The following is a 26,303-nucleotide window of genomic DNA, read 5'->3' as shown; positions in this document are numbered from 1 at the left end:
CAGCAGTTCTTTAATTGAGACTTTCATTCTCCTTAATTGCCGGCCTCAACACATTATGGAAAGAGATGAACTGTATAGAAAGCTCTGGGGACAAATTGGCAGACACAAACAGATTATCATGTTTACCGGACAACAGTTCTTGAGGTCTTGAACAAATTTCGTTCATACTGGTAAACCGGTGTTTGAGTTGTGTTGTTGTAATATCAACAGTCCATTATCTCTGGTATATCTTGGCATGTATCATTCAAGACTAAGTTAAAATTGTTGGGCCTTCAACTTGGACCTACCGGTTGTTGTGAAAACGTGCAGCCCATTCCTTTAGGCTATTAGCCAGACAAAACCAACAATAAATAGTGGCTGAACTTATCCTCAATTCCACTACTTTTTATCTCATTGTTAGGCTATTTGATCTGGGGTTTTTTTAAGTGTAGAAATAGAGTTGATCAGGCTGTTCATTGTGGCCTGTTGAATTTTGTCCCACTCCTCTTCAATGGTTGGGTAACGTTGCTGGATATTGGTGGGAACTGGAACCCAATGTCGTACAGAGCATCCCACACATGCTCATTGGGTGACAAGTCTAGTGAGTATGCAGGACATTGAAGAACTGGGAAATGTTCAGCTTCCAGGAATTGTGTACAGCTGCTTGCGACATGGGGCCGTGCATTATCATGCTGAAACATGACATGATAGCGTCAGCTGAATGGCATGACAGTGTGCCTCAGGATCTCATCACGGTATCTCTGTGCATTCAAATTGCCATCGATAAAATGTGATTGCGTTTGTTGCCTGTAGCTCACGCCTGCCCATACCATAACTCGACCACCATCATACAGTGGTTCTGTGTTGTGTGACTAAAATGTGTGACAGAGTGTTTTTTATTGTCCCCAGCACAAAGCGCACCTGTCTAATGATAAATGTCTAATGATCATGCTGTTTCATCAGCCCCACCTGTCAGTTGGATGGATAATCTGGCAAATGGTAACTTTCATGGCACAAAAAATAAATAGATACAAATTATATGTGTTATACTTCTGCCAGGAAAGCCTACTTTGCAGTTAACATTTCATTGAGAAGGTTTTGGGGAGAGTATTTCAGTCAACCCACAAGATGTTATCACATCAACTGGCTACACCAAGTGGTAGACAAAACGCTCACACCACACAGACAGACAGCTCATCCATGTATATATTCTTAGTCCATTACTTTACTTAGATTTCTGTGTATTAGGTAGTTGTTGGGGAATTGTTAGATTAGCTGATAGATATTGCGGTCCTTCTGTAGCTCAGTTGGTAGAGCATGGCGCTTGTAATGCCAGGGTAGTGGGTTCGATCCCCGGGACCACCCATACGTAGAATGTATGCACACATGACTGTAAGTCGCTTTGGATAAAAGCGTCTGCTAAATGGCATATATTATTGCTGCACTGTTGGAACTAGAAGCACAAGCGCTTCGCTATACTTGCAATAACATCTGCTAACCATGTGTATGTGACATATAAAACAGATTTATTTTATTTTACAGTAGATATTGTGTTAAGTTTAGTTTTTTAAGTCAATCGTGGCTAACCAGGGGTGGGATATTGTCAATATTGCATCTGGTACTTGTGAGATTTGTTTATGACAGTTTGTGGTGAAACACGTGAAAATTGCATGTACTTTCAGAATTGTTTGGCGAGCATCTCATAGGTGGGCTACTGGTAAACTGGTGATTGACTTGTTGGAGACCCTTGCGGTAGGCTATACAGGACAGTAGTATATTGGAAGAAAAAAACTGGTAGCTGATTAGTATTCTGTTGCATCGAAAATACATTTTACAATCTGCAATGTTTGAATTTCCAACTTGAATTACTGAACAAGTAATTACATTATTGCCGCCAGCCAGCAGCCTGCGTTTACGCAAGGGGTCAGAGGGCCCTAGTAGGATGACTCCAGATACCAGCAGAACCCAAGCAGGCCCCTGGGAGCCCCTGGTAGCCACACAGACCATGACAGGAGCATGGTGACAAGTGACTCCACCGTCACTTCCCTTCCCTCAGACATCTCCCTCTCTCGGAGAGGCTCAGGAGGACAGCAAGAAGGAGAGGTGAGAAGCGAGAAGCCCGCGCCCGATTACACACCATCCCAATTGCCCATCAGAATGAGAACTTGCGTCTTGGTCAAAGTCGTTACAATGCATCTTAAAAATAATTAACAGAGTTAACCGTGGTTTAAGTTAGTGTACTGTAGGGTATTTGTCTGATATAAAGCTTTGTGTATCAGATCTATGCTGCTATTTGAAACCAGCGCAGACTGAAATAGCTGAAAAACTTCAAATAGTAATGAAAGTACTTGCTGTATCTGCCCTTACCTTCACCTCAAGAAATAAACTAAGAGAAGTGTCACTTTGGTGCTAATGAACACTGTTTGTTTTTAGTGTGTGTTAGACGTGTTTGCTAGAAAGGAGTATCAAACTACACACACACACACACACACACACACACACACACACACACACACACACACACACACACACACACACACACACACACACACACACACACACACACACACACACACACACACACACACACACACAAACACAGACTCCCCAGCAAACACAAACACAGACAGATAAACACACACACCCATATTACCCCCTCTGAACAAAGACCAGAGAGACATTGACATGACCCAGATAATTGGCCTGAAAGTCTTGCCTCCACAATTTGATCAATTTGCCGTTTCCTCCCAGTGCTCGCCGACCCTGTCCCCCACAGCTACTCTCCAGCCCCTCCACGCACACTGCCACCGCTACTGTGTCTTTCTCCCCTTTTCCCCCCAAATCACCATTAAGCCTGCCTGATGCCTGCTGCCTGCTGCCGGCCGGGACACAAACATGCTCTTGCCCCTGTCATCTCCGTAGCAGGGCAGGGACAGAAGAAAAAAGGCTGACAGTTTGTCTTGTACCATATGCCAAGTGGCAGCAAAGCCAAACTGATATGTAGAGAGTTTGGGCTCCTGCCAGAGGCTCTTTTGGTGTATTTTATTATTTTTCTCCGCGTCTGCTTGTGTCTCGGGCGGAAATGTGAAACAAAATCGTCGTCTGGCCTCACCAGGCGGATTTACTGTCCATGCCGACAGTGGGATCGCCTTTGATCGTTATTTGTGCAATATTTCAGACAGCACTCATGATACTCAGGAGACAGGGAGCAGTGATACCACAGTATTCATGATACTCAGGAGACAGGGAGCAGTGATACCACAGTACTCATGATACTCAGGAGACAGGGAGCAGTGATACCACAGTATTCATGATACTCAGGAGACAGGGAGCAGTGATACCACAGTACTCATGATACTCAGGAGACAGGGAGCAGTGATACCACAGTACTCATGATACTCAGGAGACAGGGAGCAGTGATCCCACAGTACTCATGATACTCAGGAGACAGGGAGCAGTGATACCACAGGACTCATGATACTCAGGAGACAGGGAGCAGTGATACCACAGCACTCATGATACTCAGGAGACAGGGAGCAGTGATACCACAGCACTCATGATACTCAGGAGACAGGGAGCAGTGATACCACAGTACTCATGATACTCAGGAGACAGGGAGCAGTGATACCACAGCACTCATGATACTCAGGAGACAGGGAGCAGTGATACCACAGTACTCATGATACTCAGGAGACAGGGAGCAGTGATACCACAGGACTCATGATACTCAGGAGACAGGGAGCAGTGATACCACAGCACTCATGATACTCAGGAGACAGGGAGCAGTGATACCACAGTACTCATGATACTCAGGAGACAGGGAGCAGTGATACCACAGTATTCATGATACTCAGGAGACAGGGAGCAGTGATACCACAGCACTCATGATACTCAGGAGACAGGGAGCAGTGATACCACAGTACTCATGATACTCAGGAGACAGGGAGCAGTGATACCACAGGACTCATGATACTCAGGAGACAGGGAGCAGTGATACCACAGCACTCATGATACTCAGGAGACAGGGAGCAGTGATACCACAGTACTCATGATACTCAGGAGACAGGGAGCAGTGATACCACAGTACTCATGATACTCAGGAGACAGGGAGCAGTGATACCACAGCACTCATGATACTCAGGAGACAGGGAGCAGTGATACCACAGTACTCATGATACTCAGGAGACAGGGAGCAGTGATACCACAGGACTCATGATACTCAGGAGACAGGGAGCAGTGATACCACAGGACTCATGATACTCAGGAGACAGGGAGAAGTGATACCACAGCACTCATGATACTCAGGAGACAGAGAGCAGTGATACCATAGTACTGATGATACTCAGGAGACATGGAGCAGTGATACCACAGCACTCATGATACTCAAGAGACAGGGAGCAGTGATCCCACAGTACTCATGTCATTTCTACTTTTTAGAGGAATAAATCTTTCCCACCTTCTAAGGAAAGACTGGTTAAAATAAAATACCTTGCTCTGCTCTGGATGTTGAAGGTTCACATTTGTTGTGTTCTCTCAGTGAATATGACTTGAATAGTGTCCTCAGTTAGAGTAACAAGGAATTCAACTACAAATAAATAATCAATTTATGATTCATATGATTCATAGGACATCATTACTTCACTCTTTTGACCGACATCTACCGGTCTGGGTGCTAAACTTGGGTCAGACACCTACAGCTATGGTCTCTACTTGGCACTTTGACTTATTTTCCACAAATGTTACACTCTCAATGTGCAATACATCTTCTAAATCTGCCAGACAGAACACAATACATTTCCATAAATCAACCTGTCAGTCAAGACCTCAGGAATGCGTCTAAGAAATAGCCAGGTTGACAAACTGGGCCAGAATGACCGGCTTGCGCTCCACTGCCTCATCAGCTCTGTGGGGCTCTGGGGGGTGTGTGTGTGTGTGTGTGTGTGTGTGTGTGTGTGTGTGTGTGTGTGTGTGTGTGTGTGTGTGTGTGTGTGTGTGTGTGTGTGTGTGTGTGTGTGTGTGTGTGTGTGCGTGCGTGCGTGCGTGTGTGAGCGTGTGTGTGTACAGGTGATTGACAGGTGCCTTGGGGACCTAAAGGGGAGAGCGGGGGTGCAGACTAGGAAGATGCCAGGGCAGGGGAGGAAGGCAGCATGATGGCACTGCCGGGCAGATGTGACACAGGTGAGGGCAGAATTGAGTCCCCTCGAAGGCTCTTCAGTGATGCCCCTTTACCTTCTGTAGATAGAAGGCACACAGTGGCCCCATCCACGGGAGACAACACAGGTACATACACACACGCACGTGAGACAATCACAAACACAGCTTTGCGTTCTTGCTACTCATTATCTGTCTTCCTACTCCTTATCTATCTATCTTGTGTTTTTCAGAATGTCTACCTATATAACTAGCTGTAGCAATAGAGTTGAAAATGTAATTCTGAATTTCAACATTTTAGAAAAATATCATCAATTTATTTTATCGTCACATTTAATTGATTTCAAACCCAAAGAAAATTACATGTTTGTAATAGTAAATATTTTTGTAGGTGTTTATAGACTCGGGCTCCCGAGTGGCGCAGCAGTCTAAAGGCACTGCATCTCAGTGCTAGAGGCGTCACTGCAGACCCTGGTTTGATTACAGGTTGTATCAAAACCAGCCCTAATTGGGAGTCCCATATGGCGGCGCACAATTGGACCAGTGTCGTCCGGGGTAGGCCGTCATTGTAAATAAGAATTTGTTCTTAACTGACTTGATATGTTAAATGGTTACATTTTTTAAATCCCAGACCCCGCCCAGCAGTTCCATCTACAGCCACACTTGCCTCTGTTCGCTGGCCGGCCTCATTTCCCTCCAACCTTTTAGTATATATTAAATCCATAACTTCAGGAAAAATGATTGACCAGTCTATTGACTAGCCATCTGACCGCCCCTCACCCCCTTTCCCACCCACAACTCCCCAGACAGGCGCCTGATGCAACTCCCTCCGTCCCTCCTTCTTCATCACTTTTCATCTTGATTTAACTTGTCTGGAAGTTTAACCCCAGCTGTGCCTGGTCTCTGTGGCTCTGTGGCGCCTAGCCAGGCGTCTCCGGTTCCACTCGTCTTTATCGTCCTATGGAGGACCCTCATTAATCCAGCCTCACTCAGAGACAGCGCATCACACTACTCACAGTGTCACCACTACTCCACCATACGATAGCCCACCACACCATCTGTACTGGAGACTTGTATTGAACCATTATAACATAGTATCCTCTTTCTCACTAACTCCTAAATAAAACCTGGAAAAATATGGATTTACAATAGAATCAGTTACGTTAAAAATCATTCATTTTGCATAATAAAACCTTGTAACCCCTCTGTTAGTCCCAGTGCCCTATCTGAAGCTGACAGTTTAAAAGCCTCCCTGAACAATTCTGTGTCCAATGGGCGGCAAATGAAGCCATCTGAGAGACTTTGAGTCCAGGCCATGCCAAACTGCAGAGAGGGAAACACTCTGCCGCGTAAAGAAAAACACAACAACAACAACAACAGAGAAAAAAAACTAAATAACAATAATAATTATAGCTAATAATGGACCGGCTTGCAAGCGACGTTAAATAATTGTCAGTTAGATGTTTAAGTGGAAAATTGGTATAGTAATAGGGAAAGTATAAAGAGAAGGAGAAAATGAGTATGAGTGAGAGAGAGAGAGAGAGAAAAGAGAGAGAGAGAGAGAGAGAGAGAGAGAGAGAGAGAGACAGAGCGAGAGAGAGAGAGAGAGAGAGAGAGAGAGAGAGAGAGAGAGAGAGAGAGAGAGAGAGAGAGAGAGAGAGAGAGAGAGAGAGAGAGAGAGAGAGAGAGAGAGAGAGAGAGAGAGAGAGAGAGAGAGAGAGAGAGAGAAAGAGAGCGAGCAGCTGAAGTAGGTCAATCAATGAGTGGGGGAGCCCAACAGGGCCGAGACACAGCAGCCCACGGGGACCCCTCTCACTCCCTCCACAACTACAACAGAACAGCCAAGAACACTGGCGTGTGGAGGGGGACAGTCTAACCACTACCAATGTTATCTGGGAGAACGGGAGGTCTGTCGAAAAAGTCTTCTGCCTACAGTAATATTTCAACGGAACAGGTTAAGAATATATTTTATATATTAGATTTGCTTAATCACTGGAATGTCAATGCAGATTTCCCAATAAAATGTATTCCAAGGAAGAAAAAAAATGACATTAAAATCTTAAAAACGAGCTTGAGCTTGGTTTATAGTCCAATACAAACGCTAATAAAGAACTAAATAAATAAAATAAAAAATAAATAACAACAATGGAAACATCTTAAACATTGGTCTTGGGAACAACAATTGTGTATATTTTCCAAGCAGATATATGATTAATTGATTAGAATGGATTATATTTTATTCAGGGCCTGTGTGGAGGCAACGCAGCGCCCATCTGCCCTGAGTTTCACCACTCAGTCATGTTGCATCAGTCAGTGGACTGAGTAAGAGATGCTACCTCCCAACTCTGCTGCTTGTCACTGCCACTCAGCTGCCATTGTGACGTGTTTCCCTCCTCTCCCCCATTAATGTCACTCATTTTCAACACACTCGCAAATGGAAGCTCTCCGTGAGGACCCTAAACAGGGAGAAAAGCAGCCTTCATTCATGTTTCAGTATACATGGGCACTAGAAAAGAAACAAGCTTGATATCTCTTAAGTAGCCAATGTTCCTATCCTATTCGGTCATGAGATGCGCTGTTGAAATAAGTCCCCGGTAGTTACCTGACTGATGCTGCAGTTTATGCCCACCAGCGAATTGGCGATTTCAAACAGCCAATGAGCCTCGGAGGGGTCAAAGTTCCCGGGTGACCAATTGGATCATGACCCATTAGGACAGATACGGGGTGAGGTTTAGTAAAGGTCGCCCAGGGGTCAAGGAGTGTCTTGCATTCCACACTCTTAATCCTCTCTTCAGTCTGGAACCTTGCCTGCACCCCAGTTGCCCCCCCGCCTCACATGTTTCGCACGGTCCCTGTCCGCCAACAAGCACAGGTTTGGTGATTGATTGGATAAAGAGACTTAAAATAAATGTCCCTGCGCAGGGAAAGTGCGTGTCTTAACCCCGCTGCCCCACATACCGTCCCTCCTCTCTGTCATCTCTTCCCACTCACTTTAAAGCAAAGTTCTGAAGATGTGGGTAATTTGTCAGACCCCTCCCCCACCTGTTGGAGGGCTACCAGGGATGTTTTGGACCGTGTCGCCAGGGCGGGGGGGCACCCAGACAAGGCAGTGATGGTGGTGGTGGTGGCAGCCTGTGCTTCTGGGCAGGGGAATGCCCATCCATCAGTTCTGTGACAGCCATGACACACAACCCCGCAGCACTTGTGCCCCCGCCTCCCTCCCTCCATACATACATGTATATGGTTAGTGATTCACCACACACAAGGCTAGAATTCTGGTATTGCTCCATCTGTGCTGGAGTGTACATAACACAGGGGTCTGGGAACAGCAAATCACACCAGACATCAGCATTACAGTGTTTGTGTTGGAGTAGCCTCCTGCTGTGCCTTAAATTGCCACCCTACCCTATCCTACACAGAGCCCCACCGAGCCAAACACACAGGAACATAATGTAGCCATGTAAACGGTGGGCCCTGAAGCATATAGGAGAAACGTGAACCCCCTGTATGAGCCATTAGGAGAGTAAATGAATAACCAGAGGAGCTTCGATTTCCTTAACGTCATCTCTGCCTTATGGCCAGGGCCTGAGTCATGTTATCTCTTCATCAGGAGGCCTCCTCTCTCTCTCTCTCTGTGTGTGTGTGTGTGTGTGTGTGTGTGTGTGTGTGTGTGTGTGTGTGTGTGTGTGTGTGTGTGTGTGTGTGTGTGTGTGTGTGTGTGTGTGTGAGTGTGTGTGTGAGTGTGAGTGTGAGTGTGAGTGTGAGTGTGAGTGTGTGTGTGTGTGTGTGTGTGTGTGTGTGTGTGTGTGTGTGTGTGTGTGTGTGCGAGGTGCGTAACCTAGCAGTTAGAGCGCTGGGCCAGTAACTGAAATGTCGCTGGTACAAATCCAAGAGCCGACATACAATTGAAGTCGGTAGTTTACATACACTTAGGTTTTTCAACCACTCCACAAATGTTAACAAACTATAGTTTTGATAAGTCGGTTGGGATATCTAGTGTGCACATGACACAAGCAATTTTTCCAACAATTGTTTACAGACAGATTATATATATAATTAATTGTATCACAATTCCAATGGGTCAGAAGTTTAAATACACTAAGTTGACTGTGCCTTTAAACCGCTTAGAAAATTCCAGAAAAGGATGTCATGGCTTTAGAAGCTTCTGATAGGCTAACTGACATCATTTGAGTCAATTTGAGGTGCACCTGGACTAGCTTCAAACTCAGTGCCTCTTTGCTTGACATCATGGGGAAATAAAAAAAATCAGCCAAGACCTCAGAAAAACAATTGTAGCCCTCCACAAGTCTGGTTCATCCTTGGGAGCAATTTCCAAAAGCCTGTAGGTACCACGTTCATCTGTACAAACAATAGTATTCAAGTATAAACACCGTGGGACCACACAGCCATCATACCGCTTAGGAAGGAGACATGTTCTGTCTCCTAGAGATGAACCTACTTTGGTGCGAAAAGTGCAAATCAATCCCGACCAACAGCAAAGGACCTTGTGAAGATGCTGGAGGAAACCGGGACAAAAGTATCTATATCCACAGTAAAACGAGTCCTATATCAACATAACCTGAATGGCTGCTCAGCAAGAAAGAAGCCACTGCTCCAAAACCGCCATGAAAAAGCCAGACTACGGTTTGCAACAGCACATGGGGACAAAGATCGTACTTTTTGGAGAAATGTCCTCTGGTCTGATGAAACAAAAATAGAACTGTTTGGCCATAATGGCCATCGTTATGTTTGGAGGAAGAAGGGGAGGCTTGCAAGCCGAAGAACACCATACATACCGTGAAGCACGGGGGTGGCAGCATCATGTTGTGGGGGTGCTTTGCTGCAGGAGGGACTGGTGCACTTCACAAAATAGATGGCAGCATGAGGAAGGAAAATCATTTGGATATATTGAAGCAACATCTCAAGACATCAGTCAGGAAGTTAAAGCTTGGACGCAAATGGGTCTTCCAAATGAACAATGACCCCAAGCATACTTTCAAAGTTGTGGCAAAATGGCTTAAGGACAACAAATTCAAGGTATTGGAGTGGCCATCACAAAGCCCTGAACTCAATCCTATAGAACATGTGCGTGTGTGAGCAAGGAGGCCTACAAACCTGACTTAGTTACACCAGCTCTGTCAGGAGGAATAGGTCAAAATTTTCCCAACTTATTGTGGGAAGCTTGTGGAAGACTACCCGAAACATTTGACCCAAGTTAAACAATTTAAAGCGATGCTTCCAAATACTAATTGAGTGTATGTAAACTTCTGACCCACTGGGAATGTAATGATGAAATAAAAGCTGAAATAAATCATTCTTTCATACTATTATTCTGACATTTCACATTCTTAAAATAAAGGGGTGTACTGTGTGTAAATTTTCGACTTCAGTTGTATCTCTGTCAATGTGCCCCTGAGCAAGGCACTTAACCTTAATTGCTCCTGTAAGTCACTCTGGATAAGAGCGTCTACTAAATGACTAAAATGTTCAATGTTTGTGCGTGTATTTCTGTGTGTGTGTGCAGATTGATTTATGTGTGGTCTAGAGGCAGGCCGTCGTCCACTCAGCAGGATAGAGCTAACTCCCTGCAGGGGGCCAGAAGAGAAAAGGGCTACAGCATCTCTCCACTGGGAAAGGCTTTATCAGCCACTGGACACACAGACAGAGGCTTCCCCCTGAGACCCACAACACTGGACATCTATCACACCAAAGACTAGTGTGTATATACAATCTGTGTGTGTGGTTATTCAATTCAATGTGAATTAAATCACGACTATGATTTATATGTGAATTATCTTCATATTAATTCATAGGAAATGTGCAATAAAAAGGCAACATGTACCAGACATGTAAAATAATAAATGTGAATAATAAAGAGCTTAATCGACTGGGTTACAATAAACAATATTGTCTTAATTCTAGTACTGTTATGTAGCCTGGCATGTAAAGGGTGTGACGAGAAGTTCTGGCACAGTATCCCATAATTGGTTGGAATGACAGAGATGAGGTGAGACTTGATAACCGTTCTGCAAACGTTTACATCTTCTCACGGTAAGCTGCTGATACAAGCGCACATCAGAATAGAAATAGCATTCAAATGAAATATCATTCAAATACCTCTATTGGAAATATCCCCATGACAAAGATAGTGGACTAAACCAACCATTTTAATATATTGTTTACTTCCTGATAAAGTTTGCTCTTTGACCTATTGTGTCGCCATGACGGAATTAATTCTTCCTGTCCCTGTCTGGCGCTGCCATCATCCATGGCTCTGAAGCACAGAACAGACGGAACAGCACACACACACACATACTGTATACATGTACAGGGTTGGTGAGTAACGGATTACATGTAATCTGTTACATGTAAGGGATTACATAAAAAACATACCTGTAATCTGTTATGTTACCAGCAAAAATGTTGTAATCAGACCACAGATATTTTTTTAACAAGTAGATGATTACTTCGAGGATTCCTTTTAAATTCAGAAAGGATGTTTGAGAAAAAACATCTTTGACACTTCTCTGTTTTCTAAATGACATTCAAATAGGCATTGAAAAAAGGTACAAGTTTAAGTTTGTTCCACCTGAGTGAGTCTGACCACAAGTCAGAGACCACCATGATGACACACCAAAGGTGTTTGATTCGGTTCGCGGAAAAAGAGCAGGAATAGGCTTTTGTAGGCTACAGTCCAAGCTATGTCTTCCAATGGTGCGACTTCTGTCGGCATTCAAAGATTATACAATGGGCAATCTGTAGTTGTAATGTAAAGATATAATTTAATCGTATTATTATATGTAGTGGAAAGTGATGGGTTAGAAGAAGCCTGCATAACCAACCCATAAAGTAAAATAAATTGAACATCCACATATGGCCAGCTATGTCAACTTCAACATTGATGTATCCTTCAGTAGATTAAATTGGTAAAATACATTTTTGTCTTCTTCTAATGCCTCTTAAGCAGAAAGTAATCTAAAAGTAACTTAATGTAATCAGATTACGTTACTGAGTATGGGTAATCCAGAAGTTGCTGATTACAATTTTGGACAGGTAACTAGTAACTGTAATGGATTACATTTAGAAAGTAACCTCCCCAACCCTGTACATGCACACACACACACACGTAAACCGTCACTGACCCCGTGGAGCAGGGCTGGGTGTGCAGATTCATGGGAGGTGAGAAATAGCTCCAGTCCCCTTGTGTTGATGAAGGATCTGAGGCCTGAGAAGAAGCATGCTGGGAATGTTTCATGCCTCAGCGTGATGCCGGGATCCCCTCACACTCTGGCCATCTCAGACCCTACTAAGACCTGCTACTCACCACCACCCCCTCTCCCAACATGATATGTGGCTACAGTGGACATAACACAATGAGGACCAACTCCTACTCAACTTATTAACAAAATCATTTGTATTTACTTGATAGTTGGTAAACAATCAGGAGACATTTTCAGACATTTTCAGTGGAACTTGCAATATTCTGTAGGAGCATAAAGTTTCAATATTCACGTTTTATTAGTCGTATCTACGGGATGCACATGGTATACAACGTCAAATGAAATGCTTAATTGTAGGTTCCTTCTCGACAACTCCAGAACAATAATACAGGAAAGCACAATGTATAGTCCAATATTTACTATTTACCAGTTTTGGGGAAGCGGGGATTGGGGGCAAGTGTTTAAATGGAGCAGTTTTTAGCAATCATATTAAGTCTGGTAGCAGCAGGTGTGTGTGTGTGTGTGTGTGTGTGTGTGTGTGTGTGTGTGTGTGTGTGTGTGTGTGTGTGTGTGTGTGTGTGTGTGTGTGTGTGTGTGTGTGTGTGTGTGTGTGTGTGTGTGTGTGTGTGTGTGTGTGTGTGTGTGTGTGTGTGTGTGTGTGTGGTGTGAGTGTGTGTGTGGTATGAGTGTGTGTGTGTGTGTGTGAGTGAGTGAGTGAGTGAGTGAGTGAGTGAGTGAGTGAGTGAGTGAGTGAGTGAGTGAGTGAGTGAGTGAGTGAGTGAGTGAGTGAGTGAGTGAGTGAGTGAGTGTACATGTGCTATGGAGTGGAGAATCCGAGCAGGTGGTCAGTCCAGTTCAAGTGTTCAGTAGACTGATTGCTTGTCGGTAGAAACTGTCCATGAGCCTGTTGGTATCATACCTCATGCTTCAATACCGTCGGCCCAACGGTAAATATGTTAACAGCTCGTGGCTGGGGTGTGGGGTCTTTGATGATGCTGCCGGCCTTTCTCAGGCACCGCTTTAAGTAGATGTCATGGATGAATGGGTGAACGGTCCCAGTGATTTACTGGGCCGTCTTCACCAGCCGCTGCAGGGCCTTGTGGTGGATGGACACTCTCGATGGTGCAGTGGTAGTATTTGTAGAGGACTTCGAGTGGCATGCCACATTTCTTCAGTCGCTTTAGAAGTAGAGACGCTGTTGCGCCCTCTTTACAAGAGTGGTGGTGTTGTTGGTCCATGTCAAGTCCTCAGTAATGTGGACGCTGAGGAACTTAATACTGCTGGCTCTCTCTATTGCAGTCCCATTGATGTGGATAGGGTTATGTTCCCTCCTCTGCTTCCTGAAATCATCAATCAACTCCTTTGTTTTGCTGACGTTGAGAGGTTGTTGTCCTGACACCACGATGCCAGTCACCTCCTCCCTAAAGGCTGACTCGTCGTTGTTGGTTCAGGCCTACAACTGTGGTGTAGTCAGCAGACTTGATGAAGGAGTTGGTGTTGTGCAAAGAAACGCAGTCAAAGGTGAACAAGGAGTACAGCAGAGGGCTGAGGACACACCCCTGGGGGACCCCTGTGTTGAGAGTCAGTGTGAAAGAGGTGTCGTTGCCAATCTTCACAGCCTTTGGTCTGCCCATCAGCAAGTCCAAGATCTAGTTGCATGGTGTCCAGACCGATGGCTCTTGAGTTTGATGTAGTGCTTGGAGGGAACAATAGTGTTGAATCTGAACTGTATTCAATGACCAGCATTCTCACATAGGTGTTCCTGTTGTCCAGATGTGTTATGGCCGTGTGAATAGCGATCCAAATGGAATCTTCCATGGATCTGTTGGAACAGTAAGCAAATTGGAATGGGTCCAGTGTTCCTGGCATTCTGGCCTTGATGTGGGCAATGACCAGCCTCTTAAAGCACTTCATGATGCGATGGGGCAATAGTGATTTGGGCATGTCACCTTGTTTTTCTTGGGCACTGGGACGATGGTGGTCTCCTTGAAGCTGGTGGGGACTACAGCCTAGGACAGAGACAGGTTGAAGATGTCAGAGAAGACGCCTACCAGCTGGTCAGCACACACTCTGAGGACACGGCCAGAGATGCCAGCTTTGTGAGTATTCACTCTTTTGAGAGTTTTCCTCTCGTCAGCCTCGGAAAGCGAAAACACCTGGTCACCCAGTGCAGCGTCAGTCTTCCTAGATGTGTTAAGCTCCTCTGGGAGGGAGGCTTTGGTGGGCACCACACGGCTGGGTTTGCCTTTGTAGTCTGTGATAGTTTGTAGTCCTTGCCACTTGCGTCGCAAGTCTGAGATGTCGAACATCAATTCAAGTTTGAGTCTGTTTTGTCTTTTTGCATCCTTAATGGGTTCGCGGAGCTCGTACCTGATTGCCCTGTACTCGTTGCACACCACCGAGTCATCTGGGTTTGTTCTGCTGACATTGAATGCTGTAATACGGGCTCTCAGCATCCTCTCTTCTGTCTGTTCTCTTCCGATAGGAAGGATGGGCCAAAAGACGACTCACACCTTGACTACAGGCAGGATTCCGCTATCACGCTATCACCAATCAAATCCCCTTAAATCTGTGATGACAGGGAAATAGTGTTTAGGAAAGGGGTAACCACTTTAGAGTGTTTGGACTGGTCCCCCTGTCAAACTGAGAGGAAGTTAAGCAGAAGGACAATGAGAGAGTTAACAGTGTAATCAGCATGAAGGAAATTCTGAAGAAATAGAACGAGGAAGGAGGGAGCTGATTGATGCTTGGTTAGCTAGGCAGGAAGGAAGTGAGGAAATTAGCGCCAGACAGGGCACTGGGAGCTGTCGAGTACTTCCTGTCTCATTGAAGGGTGTGAAGTATGCCACGAATGCCAACCCCATGAGTACCCTTCCAAAACACACACATGCACATGCACATTACTGTACATACAGTAGACAAACACACAAACAGCACAGCAAAGCAAACCACAGCACAGCACAGCTATCTTCCCTACTATCACTTCCAGCCAAAAGGGAAATATGCTGGTATCCAGACCTCCTGGCACGTCTATGTTCCTTTCTACTGCATTAACCTCCTGAAGAATGTCACAAAACACCCCGCACCCAACAATAAGGACCTTCAGCACTTTACTACAGTATACTTACGTCAGAGCCTGACAATGGCAATAGTGTACAAGTATCATATAATTAAGGAGGCAAGAGAAGCAAGCCAAACAGATAAAGACAAGGAGATGTCCTTGATATTGTGGCAGCAGTGTGGTGACAGTATTTTGTGTGACAGTTCAGCACAGCAGCCTGTGAGGTGGAAGGCTAACATCTCCTGACATGTGCCTGAGTCATCGGTGCCTCATGTCTCTGCTCCTTCATTATGACAGGATGGTGTGTGCATGTGTGTGTGTCTGTCTGTGTGTTTGTGTGTGTGTGTGTGCCTGTGTGTACATTTCTGTCTGTCTGTGTGTGTGTGCGTGTGTGTGTGTGTGTGTGTGTTTTGGTGAGTGCATGTTGTACTCTGTGCTGATGATGAGTGTTCACCTGCATTAGCGTTTCAGAGGATCTGTCCAACAGCTTCCATGCAAGGATTCCCTTTTGAACTCTGGAGCGCTGGTCATCCAAGAGCAGAATATTTTTTGTTCAACTGTTTTGCAATATGTTGCCACATTTATTAAAGCATGTATGTCTCCTGACCCCTCCTGTCTCAGCCTCCAGTATTTATGCTGCAGTAGTTTATGTGTCAGGGGGCTAGGGTCAGTTTGTACTTCTCCTGTCTTATCCTGTGTTCTGTGTGAATTTAAGTATGCTCTCTCTAATTCTCTCTTTCTCTCTTTCTTTCTCTCTCTCGGAGGACCTGAGCCCTAGGACCATGCCTCAGGACTACCTGGCATGATGACTCCTTGCTGTCCCCAGTCCACCTGGCCATGCTGCTGCTCCAGTTTCAACTGTTCTGCCTGTGGCTATGGAATCCTGACCTGTTCACCGGACATGCTAACTGTCCCAGACCTGCTGTTTTCAACTCTCTAGAGACAGCAGGAGCGGTAGATATACTCTTAATGAACAGTTATGAAAAGCCAACTGACATTTACTCCTGAGGTGCTGACTTGCTGCACCCTCGACAACTACTGTGATTATTATTATTTGACCATGCTGGTCATTTATGAACATTTGAACATCTTGGCCATGTTCTGTTATAATCTCCATCCGGCACAGCCAGAAGAGGACCACCCCTCATAGCCTGGTTCCTATCTAGGTTTCTTCCTAGGTTTTGGCCTTTCTATGGAGTTTTTCCTAGCCACCGTGCTTCTACACCTGCATTGCTTGCTGTTTGGTGTTTTAGGCCTGGTTTCTGTACAGCACTTTGAGATTTCAGCTGATGTACAAAGGGCTATATAAATACATGTGATTTGATTTGATGTATATTACATCTAGAAACTGATGGGAGAGATGGTCAGGAGAGAGAGTGTTATAGACTCATATACTGTATAGAAACAGCTCAACTTGAAAATACTATTTGGGGGCAACAGGTAGCCTAGTGGTTAGAGCGCTGGGCCAGCAACCGAAAGTTTGCAAGATCAAATCCCTGAGCTGACAAGGTAAAAGTCTGTCGTTCTGCCCCTGAACACGGCAGTTAACCCACTGTTCCTAGGCTGTCATTGTAAAGGACAATTTCTCCTTAACTGACTTGCCTAGTTAAATAAAGGATTAGTAAAAAAAACAATATATCAACCACTTCAGTATATGTTACCAGGAAACTGAGATCTACAGACTCATTTCCAGAGATGACCAAACTGGCAAGGATCATTTAAAATGAACCTCCTTAGGTTAATCTTAAACCTCTTTAGGTTAATCTTAAACATCCTGAGGTTCATCTTAAACATCATTAGGTTCATCTTAAACCTCCTTAGGTTCATCTTAAACATCCTTAGGTTAATCTTAAACATCCTTGGGTTAATCTTAAACCTCCTTCGGTTAATCTTAAACCTCCTTAGGTTAATCTTAAATCTCCTTAGCAACAAGGAAAGCTATAGTACTGTCAGTGTATCATCCTTCTGTGTCTGGAGTAATGACACAGTTTAGAGTGAGATGGGCTGGAAAAAGACAACAACAGGGAGAGAGAGCTGTGAGATTGAGCTGTAGACTCATCCAGAGAGACAAGTAAGATAAAGATGACCTATCCATTTGAAGTGCAGAGAGAGATGTACTGGGATGGGCTGGGCTCCTCCCTCCTTAATGCATTGTCCTCTGTGTGGTTTTAAGTGGCCTGGGAGGCCGTTTGGCCATCAGTTTTCCTCCTACTGCTCAGCCAGGATTGAGTTAACGTCCCTATATACGCATGCAGGCATGTGCATGTACACACACACACACACACACACACCAATCTACCCTATATACACACACACAAGGCTTCCCTACACACAAACCCAACCCCTACCCCTACCCCTCTCTAATTCCCCTCCTCCTCACCCCCCATTTCACAATGACTTGTTGGTGATTTATCTGATGGAAGGAATTCTGTGAAGGGCTGGGATCCCCACTGTAACCTTTTCCCCCCACCAGATGTTCGGTTTGAAAACACGATAATGTTCATCCCTAAATCCCCATGCAAACATATCATGTGGCTGCTATGTGTTTGTGGCAAGGCCGAGAGGAATGACAGCGACTGGGAGCGGGAAAGGATTTTAAACAGAGCCGGTGTGGCGCAGGCAGCGAGGCAGGCAGCGAGGCAGGCAGCGAGGCAGGCAGCGAGGCACATGCTCACTGATGACACAAAGATTACCTGGGGAAGGGGGGTCCTTCCACCTAGCACAATGGATCCTCTTTACACGGGTCACTTAGTCCATATAGGACCGGATCCTTTAATTGATTCTAAGGCTCGGGGTAAATGAAGGGATGATAAACTATTCTCACCTGATGCATCTATCAAACCCTCAACTGCTCAGTTACACAGATGAACACTCAGGTTATAGGGAGAAACCTTCCCTTCCCTATCACCAAAATGACTGTTACAATATAGGTCGCATGTGGTTATCAAAAAAACTGTATGTATGAGTTTTCAGTATCACCTAATCGCGTTGCCATTCGTGTTATTCCATCCTCCACATTACATTCACACATTTACTGTCCTGAATTAGAAGGAAACACATGAAATCTATCAGACTGCTGAAACACAAGCCATGAAAGGCATGACATCCTTAACAACAGCAAAACGTTGTGTAAGGTGATCTACAGCACGGTTGTCCAGTGAGAGTGTAACCTATATCAAAGATAGGCCAGAGACAATCACCAGGGTTACAGACAGCTTGGTCTCTCTCTGACACCACTGCACCACAGTTCCACTTGAAAGGGCACACACACACAGCTCACTATGGAGAGAGGGAACAGAGAGAGAGAGACGGGGAGAGGGAGAGAGGGAGACGGAGCGATGTCGTGGGGCCTGACGGCTTCGACAGTCACAGCCAATATTTGTCACTTTCAGAGTGCATGAATTCTTGATTTGATGTGCCTTAATTGATTCAGTTCTGCTCGGTGCTGGCTGTCTGTCAGAGTGGGGCTTCCCTCTCTCTCTCTCCACCTCTCACCCCGCACCAGGCAGGCTGCTGAGAGACTCATTTCCCTAGGTTGGGGAGGGATAGAGGGTGAAGAGGAGGGATGGGGAGGCAGGGAGGGCAGCAGGTGACGGTACCCTCGCGGTGACCCCTTCCATGACACCATGAGGCCCACACGGCAGACATGTTGGAGGATCAAGTGCTTCAAAGTGAAACAGATGGAGAGTTAAAAATGTGATTTCATGGCTCAGGCCTTGCTTGGATGGAGGATGGATGAGGGAGCTTTTTTGTTGTTGCAGGAAGTAGCCGTCATGTGCGCTCTAACGACAAGGCAACTTGACACCTGGGCTCTGGACACTGGACCTGTGTCACATGGAGGGGGGAGACACAGGAGAACAGCCACAGAATGAGGCTGGTACAGACAGCATGGCTTACAAACTGATGATGCCTCTGTCTCCTATGATGACATCATCCTGCCTCAATATAGTGTGTCCCTGTGTCACTATCATTTCTATGCCCTGCTACTATGCTGTTACTATGGTTTTCCACCAAGGTTAGCAACTATGTCTCTAAGGGTGTGCGGTTCCATTGTGAGTGTATTTTTTATGCTTATATTGTTACGAATAAAGAAAGGTAATATTTTAACATTTACCTTGGTTGTCCTCCCAAGCCTGAGCCCTCTCAAGAGACTCGTCCAAAATTAATTTAGTTTCTCCCTTTATATTGTTATAGCAGAAATGAACAATACAGCTGAGTGGTTTAGCTTGGAAGTGATGCCTTTTCCTTATAGCCTTGAGAAATAAAAAATAAAATAAAAAAGAATGGTAAAGGACAAATAAAATGAGAGCCTGTGTGGATTAGAAAAAAAACACATTTTGTGGAGAGGAGAGAACAGTTCAATGACAAGCTGATGGGGGGTGTGGGTCATACCGGGAAGGGAAAGGAAAGGGGGATACCTAGTCAGTTGAACAACTGAATGCATTCAACTGAAATATGTCTTCCGCATTTAACCCGACCCCTCTGAATCAGAGAGACAGAGCGTGTTCATGAATTTGAAGGATTTACATGAATCCTAGACGTTTATTGTCAACGGCAGTTGAGTATCAGTGATAGCATATAGTGATATATAAAAACCTACAAAACATTTACACCAATAAAAGTATGGGCACTTTCAGCTGTCTCACAGTTAACATACAGTAATTCTATGTTAACTGCCGTTTCATGTTGGTCCCACTCAAGGCGTCCGATAGCTTTAATCTTGGACCAAGCTTGTTATCAACAATGATTAATTGTGGATAACGCCCATCGAATCAGGGAGGCACTCTACAACAAAGCACTACGGTGGTGAACCAGAACTGTCACAGGAGAATTTAGATGCATACTCGATTGCTTTTAAAGTGAGTGCCACTAATATCTTGTGATCATGTTAATTCTCTCTTGAAGGGCGAAAAGAGCCAGATAAAAGCTCTCTAAAAGGGGCCAGAAATGGCAATTGCTGAGGAACAAGTTGCCAGTTGGAGTAGTATTAGGCAGAGCCTGGCGGCGCCTGGCTATGTGTGTGTGTGCTAATGTCACATTGATTATGCTGATCGTCAACTGCCTTTGTTTGTTCCTCTGCTCCCCTGTCCGTCACACGTCTGCTGGGACGAACCACAGTCACACTAAAAGCCATCTTTTCTGTGTTTGCCTCAATTTTAAGTTGCTGAGGAGGAGAAGGGCATTCCCATCGGAGGCCTCTCCCACTTACATTTCCCTCTGCATTCTCATGTATTAATTGCTTTTTAATGTTTCCTTCTCTCCCGGATGCTGTTGCGTACAAGCAAATCAACTAGAATAGGGGCTTAAGCTTTTCACTGTTTTGGGTCACGGCCCTGACTAAAAGGGTAGCCACTGAATAAACCATAAATGTAAGACGGAATCAAGATGGTGAAAGATGAAGTAAAAATGGGAGCCATTTGGCCTGCCGTATGCAGCATCCCAAGTGTACCTACTCTCATCTGTGTACGTGCCACATGAAGGGAATCTGGTGCGATGAGGGTGGAGGATATGTTGTTGATCCTATGAACAATTGTGACATTTGGGCCATGCCCCCCCCCCATCTGCACCAACTTTGGGCAAAATTCTACTTTTCAGCATTGATTTTTTTAGCTACCGGTACGCACATTACATGGAGAACAAAGAAATAAAGCCTGCTTTGTGTGCGGATTTAATTTCACATTGGTAGTACCATCTGTATAACTGTGACAGTGCAATAGTATATTAAATATAAACCATAAGAATAATCATAAAAACCATGTGACTTATCATTCCACTGCAGTTAGTCACCATAGCCAGAGCATATGCTTATAGACTTTACAGATAGGCTTCTGTAAACATGACAAACATCACAGAATTACAGCACAACCTCCAAATATATCTCTTATCAGAACAAGGAAGAGGTGGTTCATTAAATCTAGGGTCTGATTGTCTAGTCCACACTCTATAGGCCATCATCAATTTCAATCACGCGCACAGCTTACAATACAGGAGAGGACAGTGGTGAGTGTGTGCAGGGCAGAAATATTGGGTCTGGTGGTGAGCGCATGGGGCGTGAGGGGGTCACTGAGCGTTTGGGCTTGAGTTACAGAGCTAGCATCTGCCATCCGGCCATCAGGAAGTCTTATCCATCATTGGCCAGCTCCACGGCCAGTGTTTGTAAAAACACCCAGAGGAAATGGAGTCTCTGGGCCAGACAAGAATAAAATTAGCTTGATGACTAAGTTCCTCCTCAGCTCCGGCGGGAATAAGACCCACCATTTGTTTTCATTACTTCCCCTGGTTGTATGGAGGCCGCACCGCACTGAGCCACCCGGGTGCCTGCCTGTATCCCTCTCCTGAACAGGGATGGGTTGTTGCATAGGGGTATGTGTTGGGTTGTCATTTCCAGTATTGTGCAAGTTTAATCAAAGATATTCCCTCGTAAACACAGGACTTTGATTTCAGGGCTCTTTGCATACATAATTGCACTCTGTATAGAAGGTGACTTTATTATTTGGAATGATTCCATGTAACCTCATGACATTCAATATTGGCTTGGCCTTTTATAGGTCTTCCTCAGAATATATTGTAAATGGGCAAAGGTTATAAAAATTGATTTAGTTAATAAATTAGATTTCATTTGTACCATTGCTATGACCTAAGCCTGGTCCTCTGTAACAAATATGTTGCAATACGGAGGACCTGATATTTGAGTAACAGAAGCAACTTGTAAAAGTACAAACCTGACGTGCCATGGGAGAGTAGACCAATAGTATGTCACTTCACAACTCAGATTAAGTTATCAACGGTGTTGCCAACAAACGAGACAAAGGCTCCTCTTGCCAAATCCACCCACTCTCTTCCAAGTAGGTAGCAACAGGAGCCCGCAATCAATCAATTAGTCTAAACAAGGTCACAGCAACCCCACCCAGCTCCATGCAAACAATGACAGGATTATCCTCTAATTAACATCAATTTAATGCTTCACAAACACTATCCTATTTAGCTAATTACAGTGGCAAGAAAAAGTATGTGAACCCTACCTGGATTTCTGCATAAATTGGTCATTAAATTTGATTTGAACTTCTTCTAGATCACAACAATAGACACAAACAGTCTGCTTAAACTAATAATACACAAACAAATACATTTTTTCATGTCTTTATTGAACACACCGTGTAAACATTCACAGAGCAGGGTGGGAAAAGTATGTGAACCCTTGGATTTAAGAACTGGTTGACCCTCTTTTGGCAGCAATAACCTCAACCAAACGTTTTCTGTAGTTGAGAATCAGACCGACACAACGGTCAGGAGGAATTTTGGACTATTCCGCTTTACAAAACTGTTTCAGTTCAGCAATATTCTTGGGATGTCTGGTGTGAACTGCTCTCTTGAGGTCATGCCACAGCATCTCAATCGGGCATCTCAAAGACGTGTTTTCTTCTGTTGAAGCCACTCTGTTGATGATTTACTTCTGTGTTTTGGGTCGTTGTCCTGTTGCATCACCCAACTTCTGTTGAGATTCAATTGGTGGACAGATAGCCTTACATTCTCCTGCAAAATTGGGAATGTATTTTTCCGTCGATGATAGCAAGCTGTCCAGGCCCTGAGGCAACAAAGCATCCCCAAACCATGATGCTCCCTCCACCATACTTTACAGTTGGGATGAGGTTTTGATGTTGGTGTGCTGTGCCTTTTTTTCCCCCACACATTGTGTTGTGTGTTCCTTCCAAACAACTCAACTCTAGCTTAATCTGTCCACAGAATATTTTGCCAGTAGCGCTGTGGAACATCTAGGTGCTCTTTTGCAAACTTCAGACGTTCAGCAATGTTTTTTGGGGACAGAAGTGGCTTCTTCCGTGGTGTCCTCCCATGAACATCATTCTTGTATAGTGTTTTACGTATGATAGACTTGTCAACAGAGATGTTAGCATGTTCCAGCGATTTCTGTAAGTCTTTAGCTGACACTCTACGATTCTTCTTAACCTCGTTGAGCATTCTGCGCTGTGCTCTTGTAGTCGTCTTTGCAGGACGGCCACTCCTAGGGAGAGTAGCAACAGTGCTGAACTTTCTCCATTTATAGACAATTTGTCTTACCATGGACTGATGAACATCAAGGCTTTTAGATATACTTTTGTAACCCTTTCTAGATTTATGCAAGTCAATAATTCTTAATCTTATGTCTTCTGAGATCTATTTTGTTTGAGGCATGGTTCACATCAGGAAATGCTTCTTGTGAATAACAAACTTAAATTTTGTGAATGTTTTTTATAGGGCAAGGTAGCCCTAACCAACATCTCCAATCTTTTCTCATTGATTGGAGTTCAGGTTAGCTGACTCCTGACTTCAATTAGCTGTTGGAGAAGTCACTAGCCTTGGGGTTCACATACTTTCCCCAGCCTACACTGTAAATGTTTAAATTATATATTCAATATATACAAGACAAATACAATCATTTTTGTGTTATTAGTTTAAGAACACTATGTTTGTCTATTGTTGTGACTTAGATGAAGCTCAGATTAAATTTGATGATCAATTTATGCAGAAATCCAGGTAATTCCAAAGGGTTCACACACTTTTCGTGTCACTGCAGTTCTACCGTAATCATTAAATATTATCTCTCTCAGTATTGGATAACGGAACTTGATCATTCTTTCATTCTTTCTAAAATGATCCGCTCCAATTGTTACAACCCCTATTTACTAGCCTGTTTGTCGTATTGTCTGAGATCCCTAAAGATTGGAAAGCTGCTGCGGTCTTCCCTCTCTTCAAAGGGGGTGACACTCACTGCTAAAGGCCTATATCTATCCTACACTGCCTTTCTAGTCTTTGAAAGCCAAGTTAACAAACAGATCACCGACCATTTCGAATTCCACGGTACCTTCTCCGCTATGCAATCTGGTTTCCGAGCTGGTCATGGGTGCACCTCAGCCACGCTCAAGGTCCTAAACGATATCATACCCGCCATCGACAAAAGACAATACTGTGCAGCCGTATTCATCGACCTGGCCAAGGCTTTCGACTCAATCACCGCATTCTTATCGGCAGACTCAACAGCCTTGGTTTCTCAATTGACTGCCTCGCCTGGTTCGCCAACTACTTCTCAGAGAGAGTTCAGTATGTCAAATCTGAAGGCCTGTTGTCTGGACCTCTAGCAGTCTCTATGGGGGTGCCACAGGGTTAAATTCCCGGGCCGACTCTTTTCTCTGTATACATCAGTGATGCCGCTCTTATCTGCTGGTGATTCTCTGATCCACCTCTATGCAGACGAAACCATTCTGTATACTTCTGACCCTTCTTTGGATACTGTGTTAACAAACCTCCACACAAGTTTCTATGCCATACAACACTCCTCCCGTGGCTTCCAACTGCTCTTAAATGCAAGTAAAACTAAATGCATGCTCTTCAACCGATCGCTGCCCGCACTCGCCCGCCCGTCTAGCATCACTACTCTGGACGGTTCTGACTTAGAATATGTGGACAACTACAAATACCTAGGTGTCTGGTTAGACTGTAAACTCTTCTTCCAGACTCACACTAAGCATCTCCAATCCAAAATTAAATCTAGAATAGGCTTCATATTTCGCAACAAAGCCTCCTTCACTCATGCTGCCAAATATACCCTCATAAAACTGACTATCCTACCGATCCTTGACTTCAGCGATGTCATTTACAAAATAGCCTCCAACACAAATTGGATATAGTCTATCACAGCGCCATCTGTTTTGTCACCAAAGACCCATATAGTACCCATCACTGCAACCTGTATGCTCTCGTTAGCTTCATATTCGTCGCCAGACCCACTGGCTCCAGGTCATCTATAAGTCTTTGCTTGGTAAAGCCCCGCTTTATCTCAGCTCACTGTTCACCATAGCAGCACCCACCCATAGCGCGCGCTCTAGCAGGTGTATTTCATTGGTCACCCCCAAAGCCAATTCATCTTTGGCCGCCTTTCCTTCCAGTTCTCTGCTGCCAATGACTGGAACAAACTGATAAAATCACTGAAGCTGGAGACTTATATCTCCCTCACTAACTTTAAGCACCAGCTGTCAGAGCAGCTTACCGATCATTGCACCTGTACATAGCCCATCTGTAAATACCCCACCCAAGTACCTCATCCTCATATTGTTATTTGTTTAGCTCTTTTGCACCCCAGTATCTCTACTTGCACATTAATCTTCCCCACATCCATCACTCGTGTTTAATTGCTAAATTGTAATTATTTCGCCATTATGGCCAATTTATTGCCTCACCTCCCTAATCTTATTACATTTGCACACACTGTATATAGACTTTTATATTGTGTTGTTGACTGTACGTGTGTTTATTCCATGTTCAAATCTGTGTTGCTTTTGTCACTCTACTTTGCTCTATCTTGACCAGGTCGCAGTTGTAAATGAGAACTTGTTTTCAACTGGCCTAGGGCAGTATTTCATTTTTGGATAAAAAGACGTGCCCGTTTTAAGCGCAATATTTTGTCACGAAAAGATGCTCGACTATGCATGGAATTGATAGCTTTGGAAAGAAAACACTCTGCCGTTTCCAGAACTGCAAAGATTTTCACTGTGAGTGCCCTAGAACACAAGCTTTAGGCAAAACCAAGATGTTACTGCAACCAGAAAATGAACAGGATTTCTGAAGCTACGTTTTGCATTGTCTCCTTATATGGCTGTGAATGCCCCAGGAATGAGCCTACCCTTTCTATCGTTTCCCCAAGAGGTCTGCAGCATTGTGACGTATTTGCAGGCATATCATTGGAAGATTGACCATAAGAGACTACATTTGCCAAGTGTCCGCACGGTGTCCTGCTTGGTAATTGGTGCGCAAAACTCAGCTGCTGGTATTTTTCCATGGGATTCTGAGAAAAACCATGCTTCCACGAACGGCATATCAATGAAGAGATATTTGACAAA

This window comes from Oncorhynchus keta, chromosome 6 (assembly GCF_023373465.1).
Source record: "Oncorhynchus keta strain PuntledgeMale-10-30-2019 chromosome 6, Oket_V2, whole genome shotgun sequence".
Classification (NCBI taxonomy): domain Eukaryota; kingdom Metazoa; phylum Chordata; class Actinopteri; order Salmoniformes; family Salmonidae; genus Oncorhynchus; species Oncorhynchus keta.
This window is presented reverse-complemented; position numbering follows the sequence as displayed.